The sequence below is a fragment of the Pelobates fuscus genome, chromosome 11 (genome assembly GCF_036172605.1).
Source record: "Pelobates fuscus isolate aPelFus1 chromosome 11, aPelFus1.pri, whole genome shotgun sequence".
Lineage (NCBI taxonomy): Eukaryota > Metazoa > Chordata > Amphibia > Anura > Pelobatidae > Pelobates > Pelobates fuscus.
Genome location: NC_086327.1, coordinates 13,223,749 through 13,238,254, shown reverse-complemented (window position 1 = coordinate 13,238,254; position 14,506 = coordinate 13,223,749). Strand labels below are relative to the sequence as shown.

Genomic DNA, 14,506 nt, shown 5'->3' with positions numbered 1-14,506 from the left:
TATGTGTGTAGGTGCTGTGTGTGTGTGGGTGCTGTATGTTTGGAGGGATTGTGAAGGTGGGGGCAGATTAGTAAAAATCCCCCCTCCCTTCTTACCTTATGTAAGGAGGGGGGATCCTTGCTGCCATGTGCCATCCCTGGTGGTCCAGTGGAGAGTGAACTCTAGCCTGCGGGGCTAGAGTTCACTCTCGCGAGATCTGAGCTCAGATCTCGCGAGAGGAACCTGGCGGAGGTTCTGTCTAGAGCTCCCCGGGTCCTCTCCTGCCTCCCTCCATGCTGCTGTGGGCTGGTGAGGTAGATCTTTGATCTCCCCGTCAGCCCATGGAGGCTTAGAGCAGAGCTGGCACTCAGATAGCGCCGGCTCTGCATGAGCCGACAGGGGAGATCCGGAGATCTCCCCTGCAGGCAGGGGTCAAGTCCTGGGGAATAAAGGGTGGGAACTCTCCCAAGATTCCCACCCCCCCAAAAGAAATGATATACACTCATGTATATATACGTGCACACACACACTTATACACAGACACACACATATATATATACACGTGTACACACACATACACACACACATACATTCACAGACACACACATACTCAGACACACACACACACTTACACACACACATACATTCAGAAACACACACACACACACTTACAGACACACACAGACACATACATTCACAGACACACACACACATACATTCACAGACACACACACAACACACATACTCAGACACACACACACACACATACATTCACAGACACACACACATATTTAAACACACACACAAATATTTTTTTTTAAATTAAAAAATGTCCACCCAGCCTCCCTACCTGGAGTGCTGGCGTGGACTTGTCCCTGGGGTCCAGTTGGTCGGGTCCCTGTCTCCATCTCAGACGCGGCAAAGCAGCTGTGCGCTCTCTGCTCCCTCTTGCCGCGCGCCGTTTGCTGATGCTTGGAGACGGAATATGACGTCATATTCCGGCTCCCAGCTACAGCAGACAGCCCGCACGGCGAGAGGGAGCAGAGAGCACACAGCTCCCTCGCCTCGTCTGAGATGGAGACGGGGGGTATCACCTCTTGGCAATAATAATATAAACCCACCCAGTATATCACATTGTAAAATAATACAACGTGAGCAAGATATTACTTTGCTGCAGAGGGATTAAGATAGAATGGGGGATTGGGCACTCAAATGGCAGATGAAATTTAATTTTGAAAGTTATGCACTTCGGCGTAAAGAATACACAAGCAACGTATACCCTTAATGGAAGCGAATTAGAGATAATAACACACGCAAAGGATTTGGGAATTGTTATAGACATAAACTATGCAACAATGTGCAATGTCAATCAGCAGAGGCCAAGGCCAGTAAGGTATTGTCATGCATGAAAAAGGGCATTCATTCTCGGGAAGAAAATATAATTTTGCCTCTTTATAAATCACTGGTAAGACCACATATTGAATATGCTGTGCAATTTTGGGCACCTGTTCTAAAGAAGGATATTATGGCACTAGAAAAAGTGCAGAGGCAGGCTACAAAATTAATAAAAGGAATGGAACATATCAGCTATGAAGAAAGGTTAACATTTAAACCTATTTAGTTTAGAAAAACGTCGCCTGAGAGGGGATATGATAACATTATACAAATATATTCGGGGCCAATACAAACCATTGTGTGGAAATCTATTCACAAACCGGACTTTACATAGGACACGAGGCCATGCGTTTAGACTGGAAGAAAGAAGATTTCGTCTAAGGCAAAGGAAAGGTTTTTTTACTGTAAGAACAATCAGGATGTGGAATTATCTGCCTGAAGAGGTGGTTTTATCAGAGTCCATACAGATGTTCAAACAGCTACTGGATGCATACTTGCAAAAACAGAATATTCAAGGATATAATCTTTCAATGTAGGGTAAGAACTGCTTGATCCAAGGATAACTCTTACTGCCATTCTGGGGTCAAGAAGGAATTATTTTCCTAGCTTGTTGCAAAATTGTGCTTCAAACTGGGTTTTTTTGCCTTCTTTTGGATCAACAGCAAAAAACAAATGTGAGGAAGGCTGAACTTGATGGACGCAAGTCTCTTTTCAGCTATGTAACTATGTAACTGTAGCCAAACCTACACAGTGCACCTAACGTGTAGTTTCTAGGAATGGAATTGTTTTGAACAACCTTTAGCACATTATGAATATTCCCATTATGTTGAAGATAATAGGTGCATGTTTGATAGACAGCAGTTGAAGTCTATATTTGAAAATAATCTTAATTGCAAGATGTGTTTAAGAGAAGATTATGTCACTGGCAAATCTCATGTTGTGTCAGATGAGTGTCTTCTTAAAGCAACGAAAATAATGACTTGCGCTGGTGCTCTAAGAACTCCCTATATTTTTATTTGGCATCATACAGTATGAGTCAACTTATAGTAAATTGTAAAACTGTTTAACTATACAATCCACACAGTTTTACATGTAAAAATGGAAACATTTTAAACAAAATCACAGGTTCATCTTTGACTTATGGAACTAGCCTACATTATATCTGCTATATGTTTTATTTACCCCCTTATATCCATGTCTATGTCCCTCTCTCTTCTCCCTCGTGTCAGGGATATGGCTGCAGGAGACCATCAAGGATCAAACATATTGTCCATTTAGATTGTTATCATTGCTTTATAGGTATATATTTCTGTGCTGGGAATTAATCAAATTTAGGCCTTGATTTCATAGTTTTGGATTAGATTTTTCAAATGATTTCACATTTTTGGAAAATTACTTTTTCCAAATCCTGGTAGAGGGCCAGCTCTGCCCCTTTGTAAATCATCGGGCTATTCGTGCCTCGTTTCATCAGGGCCTCTTTCGTCTGGAAATATAAAAATGTGATAATCACGTCTCTTGGCCGCCTATCATCTGCCCGCTTAGCCCGGAGCGCCCGATGCGCCCTCTCAATATGCCAGAGGTGTTCCGGGATGTCGGGGAGAAGCGGTTTAAAGATGTCCGTGACAACGTCAATGAGAGACCCTTCCCCCTCCTGATCCGGTAGGCCGCGGAGGCGAATGTTGTTCCGCCGCTATCTATTCCCAAGATCGTCGATCGCTGATTCAGCAGTAAGTAATTGGGACGTCAGGAGGTTAATTTGTGCAGCAGCCTAATTGTCGGCCACGACCGTGGACTCCAATCGCTGTTCTAGTGCCGCCGTCCTCGCGCCCAAGGCCTGTATTTCCGCCTTCACTTCATCCGTGTTTCTGACGATTTCGGTGGCTAGGTAAGTGCGGACCTCCGCCAGCTTAGCCAACATCTGGCTGGTATCAGTCTCAGATGCTCCCGTGGTGACCCTGCTCCCCAAGCTTGATGGGACACCGCGTCCCCTGGCCGTCCTGTCCGCCATCTTGGGTGCTCAATCGCACGGCGCAGGTGGCCGCAAACATCTCCGTCACCGTTGTACCCGGTTCCATCGTTTTTTTTCACCTGTTTCCTCAGGGCCCTCTTATCCATCATGCGTCCCCCACAAATATGTGCAATTTCAAGGTCGTATCTCAGCTTTTGTTAGCAGTTGGCACTGTGGTCACAGCAGAGCTCTACATGGACACGTCCAGCTTGCTCGGCCGCAGACCACGCCCCCCCAATCAATGCTTTCCTATGGGAAAATAGTTTACACTCAATGCCAAGTGTCAGTTACAAAACTAAAAGTCTGGTAACATTCTGGAAGCACCTCTAGTGGCCGGTTGGTGGACTGGTAGACTGCTAGACTTTCTCTAAAACTAAGTGCAATCGGGACACTGTATCCAGACAACTGCAATGAGCTGAAGTGGTCTGGGTGCCTATAGTGTCCCTTTAATCTAACATAAATATAATGTACCAGTTTCAATTGTTAATTCCCCATTTATTTAAGAAACCAGGTTTGATGGGTAACCTCTTGTGTAGACATTAGCCTTTAGTTAACCTTTGATCGTTAGTTGGTAACTCATTGGACATATACTTCCCCATTTATTATTTTTTGACCGAAATTAATTGGTCACCTCCTATGCTTATTAACATGTTTTATTTGATAATTGGCTCCGCAAATTACTGTAAATAGATGGATTTGGTAATCTTTGTAGCAGATTAACCAGATTGCATTGCTAATCACTAGTTTATAAATCATTAACCAGGCTTAGCTGGTTATTTCCTTCGTAGAACAATAGGATTTAATTCAGAATTTCTGCCACAGATAATTAACTCGTTTAATAATAAATGTATCAAAATATCTAACCATTGCCTATTTAGATACTTTTTTCAAAAAATATTTTAATATTTTATTTTTTGATCTTTTTGGATATATTGACATATTTTGGTTATTTTGAATACAATTTTAAAAGCGTACCCTAAAATATGAAATCATTTTGCAAAAGCTTTTTGAAAATAATTCAATTGAGGTCCGTAGTCTTGATTTAATATGGTTTCCAAGTGGTTCATTACTAAAAAAAAACCTTTACACATGATTTATCTATAGAATTCACAATTCAAGTGTATAGGAATTTTTGTAGATAAATCATTTGGAATTTTTTACTAACAGCATTGAATCATTTCCAAAGCTTATTAAATGGAGGCCCATGCAAGACAGATTTAGCTTTCACCAGTTCTCAAGTGCATCTTGTAGTCTAGAATGTTATTGTTATACAAAACAAGTAAAGTGAAAAACGAAGAAAAGATAATATCACCAAATCATTGCGGTTTCAAAATGTGTGTAATAAATATAAGGAACAAAACGTCTTTATAAAATCTTCTTTAGAACATTGCACTTCCATTGGTCCGATGTCAAATATGAATTTATTAACACCAGTTTAAAATACACTGACAAGTCAAAAGGAAAATATCCAATATCTCACAGCAATACCAAACGTGTTACCGGTCCACATGTGTTACCTAGCGACGGATATTTCAACATGATTCATTCAACCAGAACTTGACTTCACGACGATCTGCACTACTCCAAAAATGGTAAAGTTTCTTCTCTAAAAAGTTCTCCCCATGTACAAGAATTTAGTATTAACTATTTTAGATATGGTTCCACACCAACTCCTACATACAATACAAACACTTTCACTTATTCGTCAAAATATAAAGATCTTGCCAGTTCTTACACTGTATCAAACACATACATTTAACACCTACCTGGTTTCGGTGTGGCAGTCACTAATGCCATTCTCAAGGGACAAACATGTAATCCACTCCCATGACTGCTCTTAACCCCTTAAGGACCAAACTTCTGGAATAAAAATGGAATCATGACATGTCACACATATGATGATATTCTGATTGGCCAAGGCTGTGTTTGGCTTGTGCTGGCTCTGCCCCTGATCTGCCTCCTTACAATTCTCAGCCAATCCAATGATTTCCTATGGGAAAGCATTGTGATTGGCTCAAAAAAATCATTTCTGATGATGTCAGCCAAGCAGGCAAATCAGGTGCAGTGACAGCAGCTGCAGATTGAGTACAAGCAAGATTTTACTATATTTAGGAGGGTAAGAGTGGTTAGGGGGGGGCTAGATGGTAGTTTTAACAACATGCCGTCAGGTATACATATTTGTGATCCTGACCCTATAGTGTTCCTTTAAATACCCCACCCAAAAAAGCTGAAGACCATCAGCCTGATGTGTGAATTGGCATGGATGTGATGTCATCACATGCGCGACTGCAAAAGCATTCCCTCATCTAATTGTCAGAATATACAATTCAGGCATTTAAGCTTTAAATATCCCTAAGATAGTTTTTTTTTTTTTTTTTAATGTATTTATTTGCAAATATACACAAATGTAGACGGAGATACAAATGATATCAGTTTATTATTGTGACAAGTTATTTTCCGCATCCACTTCATTTTGTGGGGATTACATAGATTATTGCGGGTCACAACTAGTTTGGAAAAATGATGCATTTTGTATGTTTGAACATATGATCTGCATCCATACGGAACCAATTCTCAAAAAATCCGAGACAAATTGTACATGGTATCAAATTGATGTATAACAAAGTCCAGTGAGACAGACACAGCTTTGGTGCAGCCTCTTCTGTCAAAGCTACTGATCATGAGTATAATTCTTGTCTGGATCATAAATTCTGATATTCCGGTGACAGAGAATATTACGAAATAATAAAACACAAGGAACAGAGATTTGTTCTTAGTGGTGAGATTGTTAAAACATTTTGGGAGGACTTTAACATTCGTCTTTGGGTTGCAATTTTTAATGATCACGAATGAAGCCGTCTTCCTCCGAATGACAGATTTCTCTGTTGGAGAGCAGAGCGGCCTAAAGGTGGCAGCATAGCTCAGCAAGTCTTATTATTGACAGAAGTCAATTTCAAGGCTGCAGCAAATAGTCACTGTATTGGCAATCTTACATCGTCTTTCTCATTTAATGACAGCATCAATCGTTCAAACACGCCCACAGTGAGCGTGGTCAATGGCAACCTGGCTCTGCCCACAAAATGCTAGCCCTGTTTCCTCCCATAGAGAGATGTTGTTCAATAAATACCCTATAACTCCTGGGATGTCAAATATCTCCGTCTTACTGAGATAGAAGGGGTATTATTTGTCGTTTATAATGCTCTCTTTGTTTCTGGATTTAAATGGCGGAATTCATGTAATTAGACATTAGGTCAAAACATTCTACAATTTAATCTTTCTTTATACAAATCCACAAATCTTATGTTTGATCTGCTTGAGACATTACGAAACTGATAACTTAGTTTAGCATATATATATATATATATATATATATATATATATAGTATTCCGTGCCTGCGATATGAATCAGGCTGTCCTGTCTTCACTTCCACCGTGACCCCTCAGATTGATTTTTTACCAATTTTTCCCTTACATGGCTCCTGTGTTTAGCTGGCATGTAAGGCTGAATGGGTTAATTGTTAAATTTACATATATTTGCCTTTTGAATGCTTAATATCAGTGCCAGTTGAAGTACTTAAGGGGACAATGATGGTCTCAGAGTGGAGTCAGAGCCAGGACATGAAAAAAAGGTCTGAATCTAAAAGAATGTGCAGGAAAATAACAGAAAAATAAATAAATAAAAAATATATTGTTTTCTATGATTCAAGATAAATGGTTTATGTTACTATTATTGTCTAATTGTAGCATTTAACCCAGCACAGAAAAAAATGGGGCATGATCTGTGACCCCCACTCCCCCACTCCATACATATCATTGAGTGCCTAAGAAGAAGTTACGTTGCTAAATACCGTCATGGTATCTCTTCTATTTCTGTCAGCCATTTTGTTTCATGCTTCCCCTGTGCCATCTAACACTGAAGGAGGAAGGAAGCAGCTGTTCAATACTCCTATATACTGCTACAAAGGCCCATCTGGGACCCTATATTTTTAATTACAGTCTCTATATCTTCAGCAGAATACAAAGGAGGTTATTAAACAGAACACCAACACAAGCAGACATTGAGGGATTTAACAGCTAAACGGAGGCTTAGGCCTTGCAAGTCGTAGGACAAAATATCTGAATAGGAAAAATAGCTGAGCTTTGTCTATTTCCATAGTTCCTGCTCTAGCAAATAAGCGGAAAAAAAGGGGCGATGTATAAAAGTATTATCACATACAAGCCCCTCGGATTGGGCATCACAGAGCTCGAACACCAAGAGATGCGCTCTCATTGCGCTCTTACAGAGCTCGAACACCATGAGATGCGCTCTCATTGTAAATCAACACTAGGGCCCTGCAGAGAGAGCTTCAGTAACACTCATTGCAGAGTCCTGTAATTTAAGGGCCAGCTACGCCCCCCCCCCCTCAGGGCCTGCCCACCCGTCTCAGTCTCATAATTGCCAATGTTGGGAGGCATGACATAAATTTTGGTGACATTTCTAATAGGGGAGCAATCACCATGGAAACCAAAGAAATGTTTTTTGTTTTTTTTAAACTAATAGAATTGGTTTCCATGGTGATTGCCTACATTCCTGATGCTGACACTTTTATGTATTTCCTTAATATGTTTCCATTTTCTCCACTTAACAACCACTGATATTCTTAACTGTTTAATTTCTAAACTAGTAATCTCAAGAACATTGCTCTTCTCACACACCCTGGATCGGTAAATATGTGCGAACAGTTAACCCCTTAATGACGAGTGACAGACGAGGACCGTCACTCAGAGGAAACTCTTAACGACGAGTGACGGAACTCGTCCGTCACGCGGTAAAATTAACCCCAGATCGCCGCAATCACGGCAATCGCGGGGTTAATGGTGCTCCGGTCTGCCTCTGTATTAGAGGCAGACCGGGAGCACCGGTTCGGGCTGTCCCAGCACATGTGCCCGCTCTGACAGCATGTCAGAGCGAGCACATGTGCTGTGTATACTCACCTTCCGCCTCCCTGCACTTCCGGGTTTAGTGTGAAGTGCAGGGAGACGGATCAGTGCTGATCTGCTTCCCTGTGTAAAAAAATAAAATAAAGTTTATTTAAAATACCACCCCCTTTACCATTTTAATAAAAAATTAACCCCTTCCCTGCCAATTGATCACTGACTACAGTGATCAATTGGCAGGGATTGCATTTTACTATGATCTGATTTTTTTTTTTCAACCCCTGAGGGTTAATTCTTTTTTCTTTTTTTTTTTAACCCTCAGGGGTTAAATTTATTTTATTAATTAATTTAAGTATTTTAAAATTATATATTTAACTAGCTGGGGAGGGTGGAAGTTAGTGGGGAATTGGGGGATTTGGTGTTAGGCTAATTAGGGGTTAACGTTAAAAAACGTTTTCAAATAAGCTTTAAAAAGTAAAACATTAAGTTAAAAAAGTTTTAATAACGTTTAAGTAAAAAAAAAAAAAAAAACACCCCCCTTTACCCAGTCCAAATAAAAACGAACCCCTTCCCTGCCAGTCGATCACTGCCTACAGTGATCAAAACACAGATCACAGTATTGTACTGTGATCTAATTTTTTTTAACCCCTGACGATTAACTTTTATTTATTTTTTAATCCTCAGGGGTTCAATTTATTTAATTAACTAATTTAAATATTGTATAATTAAATATTTTTTTCTAGCTGGGGTGGGTGGGAGTTATGGGAAAATGGAGAATTTACGGTTAGTGCTGCTTACTGCTAGTAAGGGGTTAACGGTAAAAAAAAGCTTAGAAAAATGTTAAATCTGTAAAAAAAAGTTTTACGAAAGTTTAGGAAAGTTTAAAAAAAAATAATAAGCAAAACAAAAGTTTAAAAAATAGTTTTAAAAAGTTAAAAAAGTTAAAAAAAGTAAAAAAATACATTTAAAAATGCTCATTACCACTACACACTAGAGAAAAAATGATCCCACGCTAAGGTTCAAAATATGCCTTTTGAATTACTTATTATTCTTTAATAAATAGCATGTGTTTGTGGGGAAGTTTCAATAACCAACCATCTAAACTACTCCAAATTGGAACATGGACACAGCGTAAAACTTCAAAGTTAGAAAAAAACTGAATGGCTGCGTCTCAAATGTGCCCCTTAAACATCCACATATACCTGGCAAAGATACATACGGGGGTATTGCTGTACTCAGACCACATAGCTGAGCAACATATGACGTATTATACAGTCGTAGCACACCTAAGGTTTGCAAAATATACTGTGCAAACTCACTTTGTGTGTCAAAAAGGCAGAAAAAACGCTTATTACCACTACACCTGGTACAAGCTAGCGAAAAAATGATCCCACGCTAAGGTTCAAAATATGCCTTTTGAAATACCCTGGGATGTCTTCTTTAAGAAATGGTATGGCTTTATGGGGTATTTGGATTATATAGCCTGGTAAAATACTCTAAAATGGGACATGGGCACAGCGTAAAAATTTAAAGTTTGAAAAAAAATGGAATGGCTGTGTCCCAAATGTGCCCCTCCGATGTCCACATATACATGGCAAAGGTACATACGGGGGTATTTTTGTACTCAGCAGACATAGCTGAGCAACATATGAAGTATTATACAGTGGTAGTACACATAAGGTTTGCAAAATATACTGTGCAAACTCACTTTGTGTGTCAAAAAGGCAGAAAAACGCTTATTACCACTACACCTGGTACAAGCAAGCTGAAAAAAGATCCCAGGCTAAGGTTAAAAATATGCCTTTTGAAATACCCTGGGATGTCTTTGTAAGAAATGGTAGGCCTTTGTGGGGTAGTTTGAATTTAAAACCTGCGAAGATGCTTGGGAATTGCACATAGGCCCAGCATCAAAATTCAAAGTTCTGTAAAAACTGATATGGCTTGGTCTCCGATATGGCACTGTATCGTCACAAAATAGTGCCAAAGACATTCATTGGGGATGTCTTTTTACTCAGAAGACTTAGCTGAGCATAATTGGGGGTTTTGAACTTAGTGGCACATATGTAAAAGAAATGCCCAAAATTATTTTTTACCACATACTTTGGCATATATTGGTGAAAAAATGGGGGCATGCTAAGGCACAATATGCACCTTATGATATACCCTGGAGTGTCTACTTTTACAAATGGTAGGCCTTTGTGTTTTTTTTTTTAACAGTCAAACTGTTATAATACCCCAAATGGAACCATAGGCTCATTAAATCCGTCTCTCAAAATTCTACTATGAATACTGAAAAGGACAGGTCTCCTGTATGGCACTGTAGCTTCATGAAATAGTGCCAAAGACATACAATGGGGGTGTCCTTTTACTCAGAAGACTTAGCTGAGCATAATTTGGGGGTTTGAACTTAGTGGCACATATGAAATATACAAAATGCCCAGCAAAAATGCAATCTGTATGTAAAAAATGCACAAAATTATTTTTTACCACATACTTTGGCATGTAATGGTAAAAAAATGGGGGCATGTTAAGGCACAATATGCACCTTATGAGATACCCTGGAGTGTCTACTTTTACAAATGGTAGGCCTTTGTGGGGTTTTTTGAACAGTCAAACTGTTATAATACCCCAAATGGAAGCATAGGCTCATTAAATCCGTTTCTCAAAATTCGACTGTGAATACTGAAAAGGACAGGTCTCCTATATGGCACGGTAGCTTCACAAAATAGTGCCAAAGACATACAATGGGGGTGTCATTTTACTCAGTAGATGTAACTGAACACAAAATAAAACGTTGTTCAGGAATAGCACACACCAACTTTACAAAATACACATGAGAAGTTCTTTGTTATAAGTTTGTGTGCCAAAACCCCCCAAAAACACAATTTTACTCCAATATTTAGCAGAGATTGGCGGTGAAATGGCTACGTAGAAAGTGTCAAAACAACCTTAGCCTGTGGTGTCTACTTTATATAAATATATACTTTTGTGTGGCAATTTTGTTTTCATTTATGGCTATTAAGCTTACAAGACAAACATACCAAATTCTAAAATCGCTCCACATTAAAAGTTTATTTTACTCCTTGTGCTTTGTGACCTGTAACTACCAAAAAAAACTTAAAATCCCAGACACATTATATGTTCTGTAAATCAGAACAACTAAATGAATTTATTTTTAATGACTTCCCTTAACCTGCACTAATTGTGCACACATTATTATTGCAAAAACTGTAAAAAAAAAGACATTTTTCTGTATTTTTTTAGTAATAAATAAGCATGTATATATATATATATATATATATATATATATATATATATATATATATATATGTATATATATATATATATGTTACATCAAATTAACTCCCTTTCTGTCCTTTAAAAAACGGTATATAATATGCGTCGGTGCAATAAATTAGTCAAATGCAAATTGCAGTTGAACGCAAACAGCAAAAAATGCAAAAAATGCCGTTGTCATTAAGTGAAAGACAAGCTTCCGAAGCTCTGTCCTTAAGGGGTTAATGGATGCAAAGTCATTGCTAATTCTAGAGGCAAATACTGAACTTCTAAAGGTTGAATTTTAAGGAGTTCCTATTTTTTGTGTCTTAAGGTCCTTTTATTTGGTGTAGAATCGCTATTCTGGCGGAAATCGTACAAGCATTTAGCCAAATAATGTATAATAAACAACATATCTAACACTGAAGGAAAATAATGTATAATAAGCAATGTACCTAACAGATTTCTAACAGAGAACAGGACAAAGTTTGGGGTTAAAGACATTTCAGTTTGGTCCCCTCCTCCTCCTTCTCCTCTTTGGGGTTAAAGATATTTCAGTTTGGTCCCCTCCTCCTCCTCCTCCTTCTCGTCTATGATGCTCAGAAGTGAAGATGGAAAGGACATTTGGGTGACAGGATTATCAATACAGGTTTCCCAAATGAAATGAATCTGTAAGCCTCAGCCACTTGGAATCAATTGCACATCAGCTCTAATTACTTTCATATAAACACTTAGAGTGGGGGCACTCAAGCCGAGTGGCAGTGTCACAAGGGTGATTTCACTGGAGAAAGAAATAAAAAAAAATGCAAGTTACCGACGTGATGAGAGAAGCCGAGTCGCCATTGTCACGAATAGTGTGTCAAACATTGTAACTAAGGCTGTGGGTGTTAGTTAAAGTAACTAATCAGAGAGTTGCAGTTGGTTTCCTAAGTAGTTATTATAGCTGTAGAGCACCACTTATCTCTAGTGTTAAATGTGAATATTCACGTAAATTAGTCCATTTCCAGTGAATGGTTCAGTTCCCAAGGGCTTCCTAGACAACTGCTCTAAGATGCTAAACATTGACTAGTCTAATGGACATTGCTTAGGGCTAGATACTGATTACACTGGCATATGACAGCGACAGTTGTTAAAACATTTCCCAAATAGACAACAAATGCTTTGATACCAATGAAATGGCTGGCCCAGGATACTTAATCAAGTTTGGGGCATCATCTTATGTCAGATCAGCTATTGTGTTTTTCATTATGGTTAAGCCACGTCACTGTATGAATAATGTTCATACAAACTCAACACAGAGTTCATATAAAACTTACAAGGGACATTATATACCCTTAACCCCTTAAGGACCAAACTTCTGGAATAAAAGGGAATCATGACATGTCACACATGTCTTGTGTCCTTAAGGGGTTAAAGGACCACTATAGTGCCAGGAAAACAAACTCGTTTTCCTGACACTATAGTTCTAATAGGTCCCCCCCCAACCCTCATGAACCCCCTCCCGCCGGGCTCTAGATGAAGGAAGGGGTTAAAATTTTACCTTTCTCCAGCGCCGGGCTACCTCGGCGCTGAGGACTCTCCTCCTCCTTTGGACGTCATCGGCTGAATGCGCATGCGCGGCAAGAGCATTCTCAATGCTTCCCTATGGACGCTGGCATCTGGATGGTGATTTTCACAGTGAGAAGCACGGAAGCGCCTCTAGCGGCTGTCAATGAGACTCAATGCCTCAATCATTGCCGATGAGCCTCTACTGGCTGTCCGGGAGACAGCCACTAGAGTCTGGCTTAACCCCAGATGTAAACATAGCAGTTCTCTGCTATGTTTACAGCAGGCAGGGTTAACCCTAGATGGACCTGGCATCCAGACCACTTCATTGAGCTGAAGTGGTCTGGGTGCCTATAGTGGTCCTTTAAAGCACTTTAGCTTGCTGACATGCTTCATGTGTGAAGAGTGTGTTCTCTTTTTTCATTTTGCAGCAATTGTCCAGAGCAAAGACTTTACATTGAGCTGCATTTGGAAGTCTGTGATTGGACAGCCACGTAAAGTCTGGGTGGGGTTACAAGGGGGGGGGGGGCGGGGGACGGGGGAGGTTGTACAGGCTTCAGATATGTGATCTGCAGCTTTTGCAAACTGTCTTTAGATATGTCACCAATAAAAGAATGCACAAATAAATGCATGAATGTTCTAATTGGAGGTATATCTACTAAATTGGAATTTTTATTTTGGGGATTTGGGCAGAGGGATATCCTTTAAATCCCAGACTGTGATGCTAGCATAGCTTATTTTTGACATGCATCTAACATCGTTTGCTAGTCAGTAGTACTGCATAGATTATTTGTTAAATTGATCACAAAGAGTAATATAAATATATTATATGTGACTTATGAGTAGCTATCAGAAAATTTCAGAATCAGAAGCCTTTTCTTAGGCTGGTGCTAAAGCATTAAATTAGATTTAATTTCAAGTTACTGTAATGTTTAGGTGATAATGGGATTAAATGTGGTTTGTTTTCCATCTTCGCTTTGAAATATCACTTTGTTGTGTTAGAAACAATTATATCCTTTGCAGAACTGCTGGATTTGACAGATAACTTTATTAACTGGAATTATAAGGAATTTATTACTTGAGGAAGAAAATTGGGTGTTTAAATGACAACTTACCTGCTTTCCGTACAACAGTACATTAGCTTTCTATTTTACCACCTAATGTCATGCACGCTAGAGTGACAACCTGCAGCACCACTGACCACACAAGTGATCCATTGCCAGGTCACACACACACACTCTCTAATCCACTACTAGGTGACACACATGCACACACACACATAAATCTATTACCAAGTGAAACACACACACAGTAATCCATTATAATCCATTATCCAGTGAAACACACACACACACACACACACATACAGCAATCCATTATCAGGTG

General features: G+C 39.4%; 1 protein-coding gene across 4 annotated transcripts in view; it reads right to left on the bottom strand.

Moving 5' to 3' along the window:
- LRRC4B (leucine rich repeat containing 4B) overlaps positions 1-14,506 on the bottom strand; it is a 316,729-nt gene that overhangs the window by 154,259 nt on the left and 147,964 nt on the right. The window contains exon 1 of one of the 4 annotated variants that reach the window (XM_063437077.1): positions 5,149-5,194. The exons of the other annotated variants lie outside the window; for them this stretch is intronic. The gene's annotated coding sequence lies outside the window, so the exon portion shown is untranslated. Of the gene's footprint in view, positions 1-5,148; positions 5,195-14,506 lie in introns of those variants that run through there. 4 annotated transcript variants of the gene reach the window in all.